The sequence below is a fragment of the Nyctibius grandis genome, chromosome Z (assembly GCF_013368605.1).
Source record: "Nyctibius grandis isolate bNycGra1 chromosome Z, bNycGra1.pri, whole genome shotgun sequence".
Taxonomy (NCBI): domain Eukaryota; kingdom Metazoa; phylum Chordata; class Aves; order Nyctibiiformes; family Nyctibiidae; genus Nyctibius; species Nyctibius grandis.
The window spans coordinates 12,469,921-12,482,266 of NC_090695.1; the positions used below are offsets into that span (position 1 = coordinate 12,469,921).

Genomic DNA, 12,346 nt, shown 5'->3' on the forward strand with positions numbered 1-12,346 from the left:
TGAGTAATAATACATAGGTGAATGCCTCCATATCTTCCAGCTTGCCTTGCAGAAAAAAACACCCTCTTTTTCTCTGGCAGATACAGAGTGACAGTGGACTAGACAGGGCACAGAACTGTGTACTGTGTCCAGCTCGTCAGGAGTGAGCGCATCCGACAATGAGATTGACCTTCTTAAACTTAATGGCAGGGATTCTGAGTGTCAGTCACCCAAAAGACATCCTGAGGAGCAGGAGAGTACCCTGTTGTCTTGAAACAGAAAATTTCAGTGGATGAGTTCAGTGCCCCACAAACATCAATTAGCTGAGAGTGTACTTGGGAGTTTCCCATTCCTCAGATCATACTTATATTTGGACTTAACCTTATGCCTGATTCTGCTTATATCCCTTTGATGCGGTCTTACTGAAAATAAAAATAAAAAAATAGGTGACTAACATTGTTGCTTTGTGATGGAGACTCAAAACAGAACTGATGCGACCTTTTCACAGCTTTTCCGCCACAATGAAGTGAAACTCTAAAATAAATGGTTGAAGAAAGTTTTTCTCATATTGAAAAGTTATTAAAATATGTCAAACATGCCGGTAATCTGAGTAAATTACCGTGAAGAGGTCTTGCAGACTTATTATTTCATATACTAAAGAGCTTACAATTTGGTGCCATATTTATCGGTGAATGTGCAACAGTGGTCTGTGATCATGTAATAAACCACAGGCACACAGGAGACTATGTTAGCTATGTGATCTTGAATAAAATTTCCTGATGGTTTTCTGTGCAAACAAATGAGCTATCTAAAAAAACCCCACAAACCAAACAAAACCCAAAACCTGTTCTTCATAATTAATTCCAACTGAAAGGAAATACTTTTGTGTAAGAATAGGCAAGATCGCATTTCCTTTTATTTTTTATTCTTAGCAGAGGTGCTTACACATAAAAAACAAATTAGTTATTTCATATAATTTGAGCATCCAAATCATGGCAAAAGATGAATGTTTTTTTTTCAGATTTCTCAGAGTCGCTGAGGTGAGAACAAGTACAGCCGAATTCGTCTTTGAAAGTAACTGCTTCAGGAGGGCATAAGGCACTGAAAATTGGAGGCTTAGAGGGAAGGTCCATCACAACCAGCTAACTGACTCAAACCTAGCTAATAATACGGTGTGTGATGACCCATAAAACTCTCCAAGTGAGAGGTGTATGGTGTGAAATACACGAAGCTCACACCAGTTCTTCTACCGAGTGCAGTGTGAACACAGAGGCCAACGTCCTGCTGGCATTTTTAGATCCCGTTCCTGTTCCCGTTTCATGACGTTCCTGTTCCCACATGAACCCGTTGCGTGTGGGTTACTACTGTTTTCATCTTAAATGAATAGTCATAATGGCAGTGCTATGGTATGGTGAACTATACAGTCAAGGACTGCAGCTCTCTCCATATACATGGTAATGGACTTAGTATGCTGAGATGAGAGCGTTTGAGCCATTTACCTCTGTGGAGTTGTAAGATGCAGTGGTCATGGGGAGGATGGTAGAAGAAACCTGCAGAATATAAGGTGAAGAAAGTCACTGCTAGACAAAGGCCTAGACAGCACCTAAAATGGGCAGAAAGGGGAAAAGAAAGAGACATTTAACCAGCTGATGCCAAGCGAAGGGTATGGCTTGCATGGTGGGGCAGCCCTGGGAAGAGCTGGGGCCAAAGGGCTGGACTCTGCAAGCTGCGGTGGAGCAGGGAACGCTTTGAGAGGATTAAGGAGTGTTAGGTGCTAGCTTTGTGGACATCGTAACTGTGCCTGGGTCATTTGCTGTTTGTTCCCTTACATATTTGGTCTTTATTTATGCTGAGATATATTTCCATGTCTCATTGTCTCTTGCAGCAAAGAAGGTTTCATCCCTCCCAGTCATTCTCCTAGCTTTCACATCCCACTACTTGTCACTGGCTCTTTGGATACACAGCCATGTCCCACACTACATTAGTGTGGGGATTCAGGCTTAAAAAACACATCTATTTCTGTCACTTAATAGAGACAAAGAATTTCCTCTGTGTTTTTTACTGATACTGCTGGTGAATGGAGAGACTTCCTGACTACAGAAGGTAGTGAAATTACCCCGTTTCTTATGGAGGAACTGAGTCGGAGAAGAATTTCCCGCTCCTTGAGAAGATGCCAGATTTCCTCCCTGACCTGGCCTTCAGCAGCCTTTAGTAAAATCACAGCTGCAGTTGAGCTGATTTCTCCAGTCAGGTTAGGATCACTGACCAGTGGCAGCCCTGATGGCTGTGCCCTGGCAGCAAAAAAGCCAGTAGCATCTTGGGCTGCATTAGGAGGAGTGTTGCCAGCAGGTTGAGGGAAGTGATCCTTCCCCTCTGCTGAGCACTGGTGAGACACATCTGGAGGATTTGGTTCAGTTCTGGGCTGGCCAGTATGAGAGAGACATCGACATATTGGAGCGAGTACAGCAAAGGGCCACAAAGATAATTAAAGGACTGAAGCATCTCAGGGACAAGGAGAGCCTGAGAGGAACAGTTCAGCCTGGAGAATAAAAGACTCGGGGGGATGTTATCAATGTATATAAAATCTGATGGGGGGAGTGACGAAGATGGAGCCAAGCTTTTCTCAGTGCTGCCCTGTGACAGGACTGGAGGCAATGGGCACAAACTGTAACACAGGGAATTCAATTTAAACATAAGATAAAACTTTTCTACAGTGAGGGTCACTGAGCACTTGGCTGGACAGGTGATGGAGTCTCCATCCTTAGAGATATTAAAAACCCAACTGGGCAAAGTCTTGAGCAACCTGCTGTAGTTGAGCCTGCTCTGAGCAGGGGTTTAGACTAGATGATCTCCAGAGGCACCTTCCAAGCTCATCCTCTCTGTGATTTTGCAAAGTGTCACAAGTATCTTTTGAAACTGTATTTCAGCTCTGGTGTCTAGCTTCCTTTGAGCTGATCTCCATCCTGTCATGGCCTGAAAACACGAAGTGGACCAACTGCTGTACTTTCTACAGAGACAGCGAGTGTTTGCTTTATTTGTGATCAGTACGAAGGTGTTTGGTGGGAGGCCACTACCATTTGAGGTGGTGTAGCCATATGAGGCCTGTGCCGAGACCTTGGGGATAACCAACCCGTGTGTTTATTTGTGTGATACTCTCTGGAGTACCACATGACCAGATTGTTTGTGTCCACCAATAATGAGCTTCAAAGCAATTACTCAGGACTTGTAGGGATTGTGGGAACCCAAGATGCTGCATGTCCTGTCTGCACCCTGCACATTTGTTGCTTGTCAAATGGTCAGCTTTGTCCTCGTTATACTTTAACCTTTTTGTGTGTGTGTGTCCATAATACATGTATGATTGTCAGTTTTTTCTATCTGACCACTTTTCCAGAAGCACCTGTTGAATTTTTTTTCTTATACCAAGTAAGCTGTTTCTTCAAGAGCTCAGTTTTGTTTTGTGTATCAGTGAGACAGAAATTTGTAGTATAAAAAGCAAAGATATTAAGAGACATCAAGGAGAACATTTTTCGAGTATCATGAACAATTTTACCATGGTTCTCATTGAAGATAATAAGCTTTGGATAGTGAGCACTTGGAAAATATACCCTTAAGAGATATTGATCGATGGGAAAAGAAATTTTCAAGTTATTTATTTGGCATTTCTGTAGTTTTAACTGCCCTTTTCATTTATATATATTTCTTATATATATAATGAATCTGTATTTTTTGATAATAAATATGAAGTCTTTGATATGTGGTTCTCTTATGTATTTTACCAGTGTTATAAAAGCTTAGAAAATATAGCAGGCTGACTTTTATCCTTATTTTTATAATTTAATTTCGGAACATTAATAGCCTGGTTGGTAGATTTTATTTTCACCATGCCTAAGACTCGGTTAGGAACTTCAAGCACTGTGTGATCAACTTTCTTAATGTTTTCCTGTTTCTGCTTCCACTAGTGTTTGGAGTGTCACGTTTTCTGGAGCTCCTCTGATGTTTGTGCTTCCTAACACCTCAGATGCGTAACCCACGAGAGGAAGGAGAACAGCCCTTTTTTTTTTCTGGTGGAAGTGGATTGGGTTCTCTTATATGACACCCGAATCGGTGCAGAAGAGGGGGGGAGAAGCCCTGGGGTAGGAATGTGGAGGTAAATGCCCAGATGGAGAGGGATGGAGGACTGGGGAGGTGGCAGGGCAGGAGAAGGCGTGAGACCTCGCCCTTGCTGTTGGCAGCGAGCTGCTGCTTTTGCTCGGTCATAGGATGAAACTGCACTCTGGATGACAGAGTTTTCCTTGGGTGCAGTTTCCACTGTGGCTCACTGAGCAGACCGTGCAAACCCGCTGGGGTGCCTGACTGGAAAGCTGCTTCTGCCTGTCAGCGGAGTGGCTTTTTAATTGATTGCTGCTCCCGGAGAGACGTGGGGTCGGAGGGTATACCAGGGGATGCACTTGGCGTGCTGGTTCTTATCCAGCCTCTCCTATGGATTATTAAAGTCTATTGCACAGACATGGTAACATGCTGTTGCTTGTTTTCAGCTACTTTGTGATACTTAACGTTAAACCTCCCAGAGACTTTTTTTTTTTTTAAGTTATTTGAAAGCTGGTGAAGTAGCAGGTGAGAAGGCAGGCAGTTCCAGGGCAGGCAGGTCTGTGGCAGCAGGCAGGGCCAGCCGCAGCCCACTGGCCGCTGGACACATCCGCAGGGACAAGGCAGGTCCAAGCCCAGCCAGGAAATCCCAAGCCAGGAAAAATGTTGAGCTTTGCATTCCAGCAGCCTGTGGGCTGGAGCAGGGAGGGGTGAGCCTCAGTGCTTCCCCTTCTCTGGGCAGAGGGTCCTGGCTACCATTTTCCTCTGCTAGGCCAAGATGCTGTGGGGATATCAGGAGTTAGGGCAGCCATGCCCCAGGAGCAGCACAAGCCTGGTTTCAGGGGTGTGAGTGCTAGATTTTGACTCAGGCTTCCAGGAGTGCACCTGAGGTTATGCAGGTGGAGTGTGTTGGTGGGGCTTTTTACAGGCATCTGTACTACATTTGTACTGGAAGTGGGAAGCACTTCCGTTAGGAGAAATATTTCACCAAGTTATCTCAGATGCAGGTACAGTGTACTCACATGTGTTAGTCAGACTGGCCTCTAATCAGTAATTATTTAAAACACAAGCCTTGAAGAGTTACCCAGAGATTGCCCTGTCTGTTCCACTTGACAAAGGCAGGACAGGTATAAACTAGACCTTTGCTCAGAGATGATGGTGTCCCCTGCTTTTAATAACCTTCAGCACCAGGAATTCCCCAAAGGCGGTTCCAGTGCCTAACCATCCACAGCTAGAAGTTTCTTTCTATATCTAGCTCTTGAAAAAAATTATTTAAAAACTCAGTTTCCGCTTTTCCTTCTCCCACCTGGAAGTCGCTGTGCACTGTGCAGAGCTCTCCTCTTCTCTCCTTCCCTTCTCTGCAGAGTCGGAGCCTTCCCAGGAGCAGAGCCTTGCTCCGGGGAGGGGAGCGGGGCTTCCCACCTCTGCCCTTCTCTTCCGTGATCTGCAGGGCCGAGGCAAAGCAGGAAGAGCTGCAACAAAGTCACCACTGACATTGTGCCTGTTCCTTTGTAGTGGGATTCGCTGTGTTGCGCTGTAGCTTAAGTTCTGAGCTTTGCCTCCCTCATTCCTCTTCCTTAGGCTATAAATACCCCGACGACCGTCACCTCAGATGTACCTGGGGCAGACAACAGATGCTATATACTGCATCAGAAAAACAACACGTGGGTCCAAGCCTGCTATTATTATAACACTGAGGGGTTTTCTTGTTGTGTTTATTACAGCATTCTTAAAGGACTAACCAAGATCGGGTTAGTCCCTCCAAACGTTTGTGCACCGTGGTCTGGGTCGAAAACCATGGTGCCTCTATAGGGCCATGCGACCTGCAGCCTCTGCAGCGTGCAGGTGACCCAGTGGATTTCCTCTTGTCAGGACCTAGTGCACTAGCAGCGGTAGGTGACTCGTTCAGAGCAACGACTGTCATGGTTTCTCCATTTTTTGATGTTTTCCACGTTGACGTTGCTACTCAGGGCACCACAATGAGGACCAGGAGAGACCGGCTGAGATTTTCCGGTTTCAAGTTGTCATCCTTTGTAGCTGCTGCGGCTGGGAGATTCTTGCTCCCTTACGAACCGCTGCTGGGCAGTGTGAGCTGGAAAATGCTTCAAAGAGATGAAAAGATGGCACATTTTTTTCGTTTAGGATTTCCTGGCCTTTTTCGGTTTGTCTTCATTCCACTGTGGTGTTTGCATAACCTTTTTCAGTCTGTAAAAAGAAGGGAAGTCAGAAAAGACCCTATCACTGTTTATTGTTTTACAAATGAGAATTTCACCAATATTTCAGTGAGAGAGTGAATGGGCCATAATACACTTTGTTTCACATGTAGGAGTGGGCAGACTTTTTTCTTGAAAACAGCTTTTTCAGTGATAAAATGCTATTTCAATAAAACTCAGGTTTTTTAATGAATTAGTGAACTGAATTAAATAATGTTTGAAACAAAAGAAATCCAAAGGGATTTCTCTTTCTGGAAAACGTTTTGTTCTGAAAACTTCAATTTAGAACTAGTTTGAATTGTCTTTCATGAGGTTTTTATTCCTGTTTCCTTATATTGTGACATAGTAGTGACAGTTGGCATTTCACCAACAAATTTCTCTTGTTTCATGGGACACAAACAGGAGACACATCTACCTGGAAAATAAGGGGAGTCCTTCAGTCGGTACCTCTTAGCTGTTTCCCACAGAGATTTAAAAGTAAAATAATGAAATGATTATATCATTTTGTTGACCTATTGTTAATAGTAGTACGGAATATGTAGTATAAAGATTTTAATTTTCCAAACCACAAACTAGTGAAGATGAAATGAACCATCTGTTTTCCCTTAAATGAATTACCATATTATTGCATGTGGATTGTATCAGTTGTATTATTTGTATATTATTTCAGGACCTGCATGTTTTGAAACAGCATAAACATCTAAAAAGGAAAGATAAGATGAAATGCAAAATATAATTAAAATTCTAAAATAAAATATTCCAACCCCAATCCTTTCAGATATTCCTTTCATTAATATTTTTAAAAATACTGTTTTCAGACAGTATTATTTTCATGTAATTTCAAATTTAAATCTATTTTGAAATGTCCTCTAAAATAGAAGTACCAAATGTGATAAGCTTTATCCAACTCATCCAAAGTGCTTCAGATGTGATGCTTGTGAACATAAGAAAAGTATTTGTTTTGAAGTTGAGTTTTTTTCCATCATTTTTCATCACTGTAGGAAGATTTTAGGGTCACTTCATGACTGGAAGGAGGAAGGAGCTTGCCTGTGTCTGCACTAGCACTTTTCTTGCGGTAGCTGGAGGAAAGAATTGAGCTGAAGTTGTTGCTCCTGAGCTCTGCATGAGACCAGCATGGTTAGGCTGGGAGCAGTGGGCGGGTTAATTTGAAGAGTTCCCATTAGGTATCCAAGCTAACTCTGCTTAAAATCACAAGGGTAGACATGGAAGTGACATCTCTGCTAGTGGATTCAGTGATGGCAGGGAGCATACTGAGGCAGCGGTATGTCATTGACTGTCACAGGCTGGGGACTGCTCCCAGGAGGCACTTAGCCTGTGGCCACCCTGATGGTAGCCTGTGGGTGTTTGATATATGGGCAGAGGCTGTTGCATGCAGCAGTGGGAGCTGCAATGGAAATGACACTTCTATTGATGGGAAAAGCTTTTTTACCATTTTTAATTTGAGTTGCTTTTGTGAAGCAAAAATTTAAATAATGATAGTTATTTTGAAATTGTGAAATCAACTCCAGCTTAGGGAGAGGGCTCATGTGTTCTTCAGCTCACCTGGAGAGTTTGGTGACTTCCTCACTGCTTTAGCAGTTTTTGCATACTTTTAGAAGTACAGAACCGAAGATGTATAAACAAGAAACAAAATAACTGTAAGTAGGAAAGTAAATACAACATTGTCAACTCAACATTGTTTATCTACAGCCGAGTCCTTATTAACTTCTTGTATTTGATATACTTCTACTATGTGTAGTCATCATATGTGAAAGAGTGCTCCTCCCCTGATTAATGGCTTCTTTGCATGGGACCAAAGTCATCACTTCCATTACCAGTTTCGTCAAAGCATTTTGGACAGTATTGAATTTTCTGTGCCTGATGGGCCAGAGAGGAGAATGCCTGTGTTTGTACAGATTGTGTTTCATTTTATTTTTATATAAATTGGTTCCTTGTTCTTCTCCATGCCTTCTTAGGTATTCACAGGATCCAACTGCAGAGGACATTTGCAGGTGGGATCATCACTGAGGCAGATCTTCAGAGTGTGTACAAATAATAGATGTATTGCACCTCCCTTGTCTGCAGGTTCCCAACCAGCAGGCTGCAAGGGGGATCAGGCTCCACTGAGGTTTTGCACTGTGTGTGGTGCTACCAGATTAACAGAGATTCGATGCTGAATTTTAAGAGAGGTATTTCTGACCTGAATTGCAGGGGAAACTACAAATACCTTGAGTTTTACCCTTGAAAACTGTTTTTATGTTTTATAGTCTAAACATGACCTTTGTATCATAAAGACATAAATGTTTAGACCAGTTTTAATATACATTTTTAGTGTGCCTAATACATGATGTTCTGCAAAATCTTGCAAAAGGCAATCTTGCACATTTATCTCAAAATAATTTGTTAGTGAAGCGGTGATGTGTATTGCAACAGTTGTGATCAGCTGACAAACTGCTTTGATATAGTGCTGCAGCACTATTGTTCCAAAGCCATGACATCTCCTGCATCTTGGTGGCATAAACATTGCTTGTGTCAGATCCCACAGTTACTTTGTTATGGTTATGAAGGGAGAGTTCAGTCCAAAAATGGACATTTTTTGCTTTCTGTCGGGTTGTGCGAAATTCAGACTCTGCCAACCAGAAGTGACCCCGAGTCCCCAGACGCACATCAGCAAGCGGTGACAGCAAACTGTGGGGACTGCCACACAGCATGAGATGCTCCTCTCTGCCTTGCCCTCCATCCTCCCCAAGAAGCAACTCTGTGCGCGGGGCAAGGCTGGCCCAGGTTTTCCTTTTCCTCTTGGCTCCCGGGTTTAACCAGGAGGCAGCGCGGTCCCCAGCAGGATGAGCACCATGCACCTGCTTGTCACACAGTTTTGTTTTTGTCCCCAAACCAGCGTGTGACCGCTGAGCAGCCCGAGGCTGCTCACAAAGGCAGTGCTGGGTGCCAGTGGTGTTTACACCTGGTTCCCAAGCACACCTCCTGCCACCGTCTTTGTTGCTTTAGGGCAATTCCCTGACTTATAGGGAGAATTAAACAACGAGGATGGAAATACAGACCTCTCCAGCTCCTTGCTTTCATTTTCCCCGACTTAAGTTTACCCCTCCAGTGACAATTTATAGGCCGGTGTAACTGACGTCAGTGTTTGGCTCTCTGTGTCTCTTTCGTCATCTGCAAACTGGAGATAGTAGTGTTTAGTAGGGCTGGGTGAATAATTCATGGCACGGCTCCTTATTAAACAGATGTCGCCTCTCTGTTTGCAGATAGTCTGCAAATGGATTGCATTTTTTTTTCAAATTTATTTGTTGTTCCAAATTATTCACCAAATACTATCTGTAAATAATTTTATTGGCCTGTAGTGCATTCAGAACATGAATTTGAAGCCTGCCTTATATGACTGCTTGTCATTGCAGGTTAAAATTTGTTGTTTCAGGAGCTATGCCTCCCAGCAAACTTGTCTCATAGAGCCTCTCCAGAAAGTAATATAAGGATAGCATGAATATGTTAAAAGTGAATGTTTAGGGGGTATTTTTTTTTTTTCTTTACTACTGTTGCAGCTCTAATACTAATCTGCCTTACTGGGTATTGTGAAGATTGGAAGGGTGTTTTCTGCATGTGAAATGCTGCTTAAATAGACAGCGATACCCCAGCCCTGGCTGCTCTTCCCTGCTTCTTCTTTGTATAATGGGTTGTATATGCTGGTGTGTGGTCCAGCTACTGCTGAACATGAGGCTAGAGGTGAGCATGAGGGGTGGATCTATGATGAGTGCAGAGCCCCTGAACCAAGCAGGGATCCATGAGACTAAGTCTGTGCTAATAAATAATTTTTCAGTATGGATGTCTGGATGTCCCTCTCTTTGGGTCCTGGGTAATTTCTAGCATCTCAGGAGCATGTTTAAATGCCTGTGGGTTGCTCAGCTGCATTGCCTGAAGCACTGTGTGGTTATTTGTTTACTTGAAGATCCATTTAGTATCTGCTCACGTCCTCTGTGACCCTTCCTTGGGAGCTAGGGGAAGGGGGGTGCTGGTGGTGTCCCTGGAAGGGGCTGAGAGGGGGTTACATCTCCCTGTTTTACCCTCTGGGAAACACAACAGGCTGGGAGGCAAACTGGGAATCTGGCTGGTGGGTTATGTTTATGGTGTAAGAGCTCTGTTGGGGCAGACTGTAATTCTTGTGCATGCTCCCATTAACTCAGGTTAGATCATTGCAGGGAATGAGGACAAATCGTGCAGGTAGAGCCCTAACTGTTTTCTCTCTTTAATGTGTAAGTGTAGCAATGTCCTGTTATGGCTACACGGACTTCTCGGGCATGTTAGAATAATAGTGCATTAGTCTTCAGAATTTCTTTGAAATTGAACTGATAAGTAAGATCCTTGGGGTATGTAGAAAGTACAAACCTCTAACATACAGCAGGTAGTCCCTTTTTCTGAAGGTGTATTGTTTTTTTTTTATCCCCTACTGTGTCATTTCAACAATAAAAGGAAAAAAATAAAAAGTTCTTGGTGAGGAGTCCACCGCATGCAGTCCTTGTGCAGCCTTGCCCAGGAGACTGTCTGCTGGGAATTTTTTAGGTAAGAATGACTGAAGCTTCAGTTGCAGGGACCAAATGGTGAGAGAAGTTAGGGTCTCTTAAAGCTCATGTATATATTTATCCTTTTATGATTGCACCTAGAACTGTCCAGGATTTCTTTTAGTGTTGAAGAGAAATAAATAGATAAAAGGACCAGGAAAACAAAGAGTCATTGGTATTAACCAAGAGGTGTGGAACCCAACTGGCCACACTTAACTCAAATTAAGAAACATAATCCAAAAAGTTTCCTGACAGCGGGAAAATGCAGGGTCAGTTTGAAAAGGACCAGAATGTCAGTTCTGCTCTTGTTTTAACTACTCGGGTATTGATGCCAGTTAATGCCATGCAGAGATTGTAAGCTGTTAAATTGTGTATTTAGCTTCAAATCAAATATGTTGGTGGAAGTGACAAGTGTAAATCTGATGTCGGCTTGCTTCACATCTAGATGACCGTTACAGTAGCTTGTTTTCACTTGATATTTTGTCAGAGTTAGTGGAAAAAAAAGGGCAAAAAAGGATTTCCTTAGCCTTTACTTAAAATTTTCATAGGTAAAGGCATGCAAAAAACTAAGTATAGTAAAACTGTTGCCTTGAAAAAAAAAGAAGGTGTGTAAGTGTCTGATTCAGTTCTCCTACAGTTGTTTGTTAGGTGGGTTTGGTTTCAAGAGCATGGATTATGGTGGTTTGGAGAAGTTGTGTTAAAAATGTTGCTTGGGTTGAAGAGCAGACATGCTCCTCTGCCTGCCCCTTTCTCAGACAGTAAATGCAGCTGCTAACAGGTTACTGGAGATGTGGATCTCAGGGTTTCCTTCTTCTACAGCCTTTTTTATTTGCAGTGATTGAACTAGCCATTGTACTGAAATGCCAACCTGTACCATGGGAAGAGGAGATGGATAGGTGCTGTGAGACCAGTATAGCCCCATAAAAATGCCTTCCTTCCGCTGCAGCCAGTGAGAGATGGGGTTGATCGTGGCAGCACTGAAAGCGTGATGGCAGGAGATCCCATTGCTGTAACCTGCATCTGGAGAGGAGCAGGCGGGAACTGAAGGGTCCTTTGTATTCTTCTCATCAGGCTAAACTTGCTTCTTACTTAAATCATTGGCCTTCCTATCCATAGCTGTCATGAAGGAATTGAGGTTGCAGAGGCTGGTGGTGATCGGGAGACCTCTCGGTGGTCTGTGAAGGGGGTCTCTTGGCCTGTGCCAAAGCAGCAAAGAGCTGAAGAGGAGACATGTTTTGGGTTTGGTTTGATTTTCCTGACACCAGGGTGTTGCTGTTGGACGTGAAGCCTGGGGTGGGCGGTGAGGGGGAGGCTAAAGGTGTCCATGAGGTGTCCTGAGCTGATTCACAGCTCCTTGCCACTGATAGAGGGGATGTCTCCCTTCGCCCTCTCTCCTGCTATCCCACCACTACCTTGGAAGGCAGAAGTGGAAAGGGAAAAGATGCACCCAAGTCAAATCTGAGTGATGGGCTATGTTTGACAGGTTGGAATGAGGGC

At 43.5% G+C, this 12,346-nt stretch overlaps 1 protein-coding gene across 1 annotated transcript in view; it reads left to right on the forward strand.

The window, feature by feature from the left end:
- EGFLAM (EGF like, fibronectin type III and laminin G domains) overlaps window positions 1-12,346 on the forward strand; it is a 73,489-nt gene that overhangs the window by 4,886 nt on the left and 56,257 nt on the right. The window lies entirely within an intron of this gene.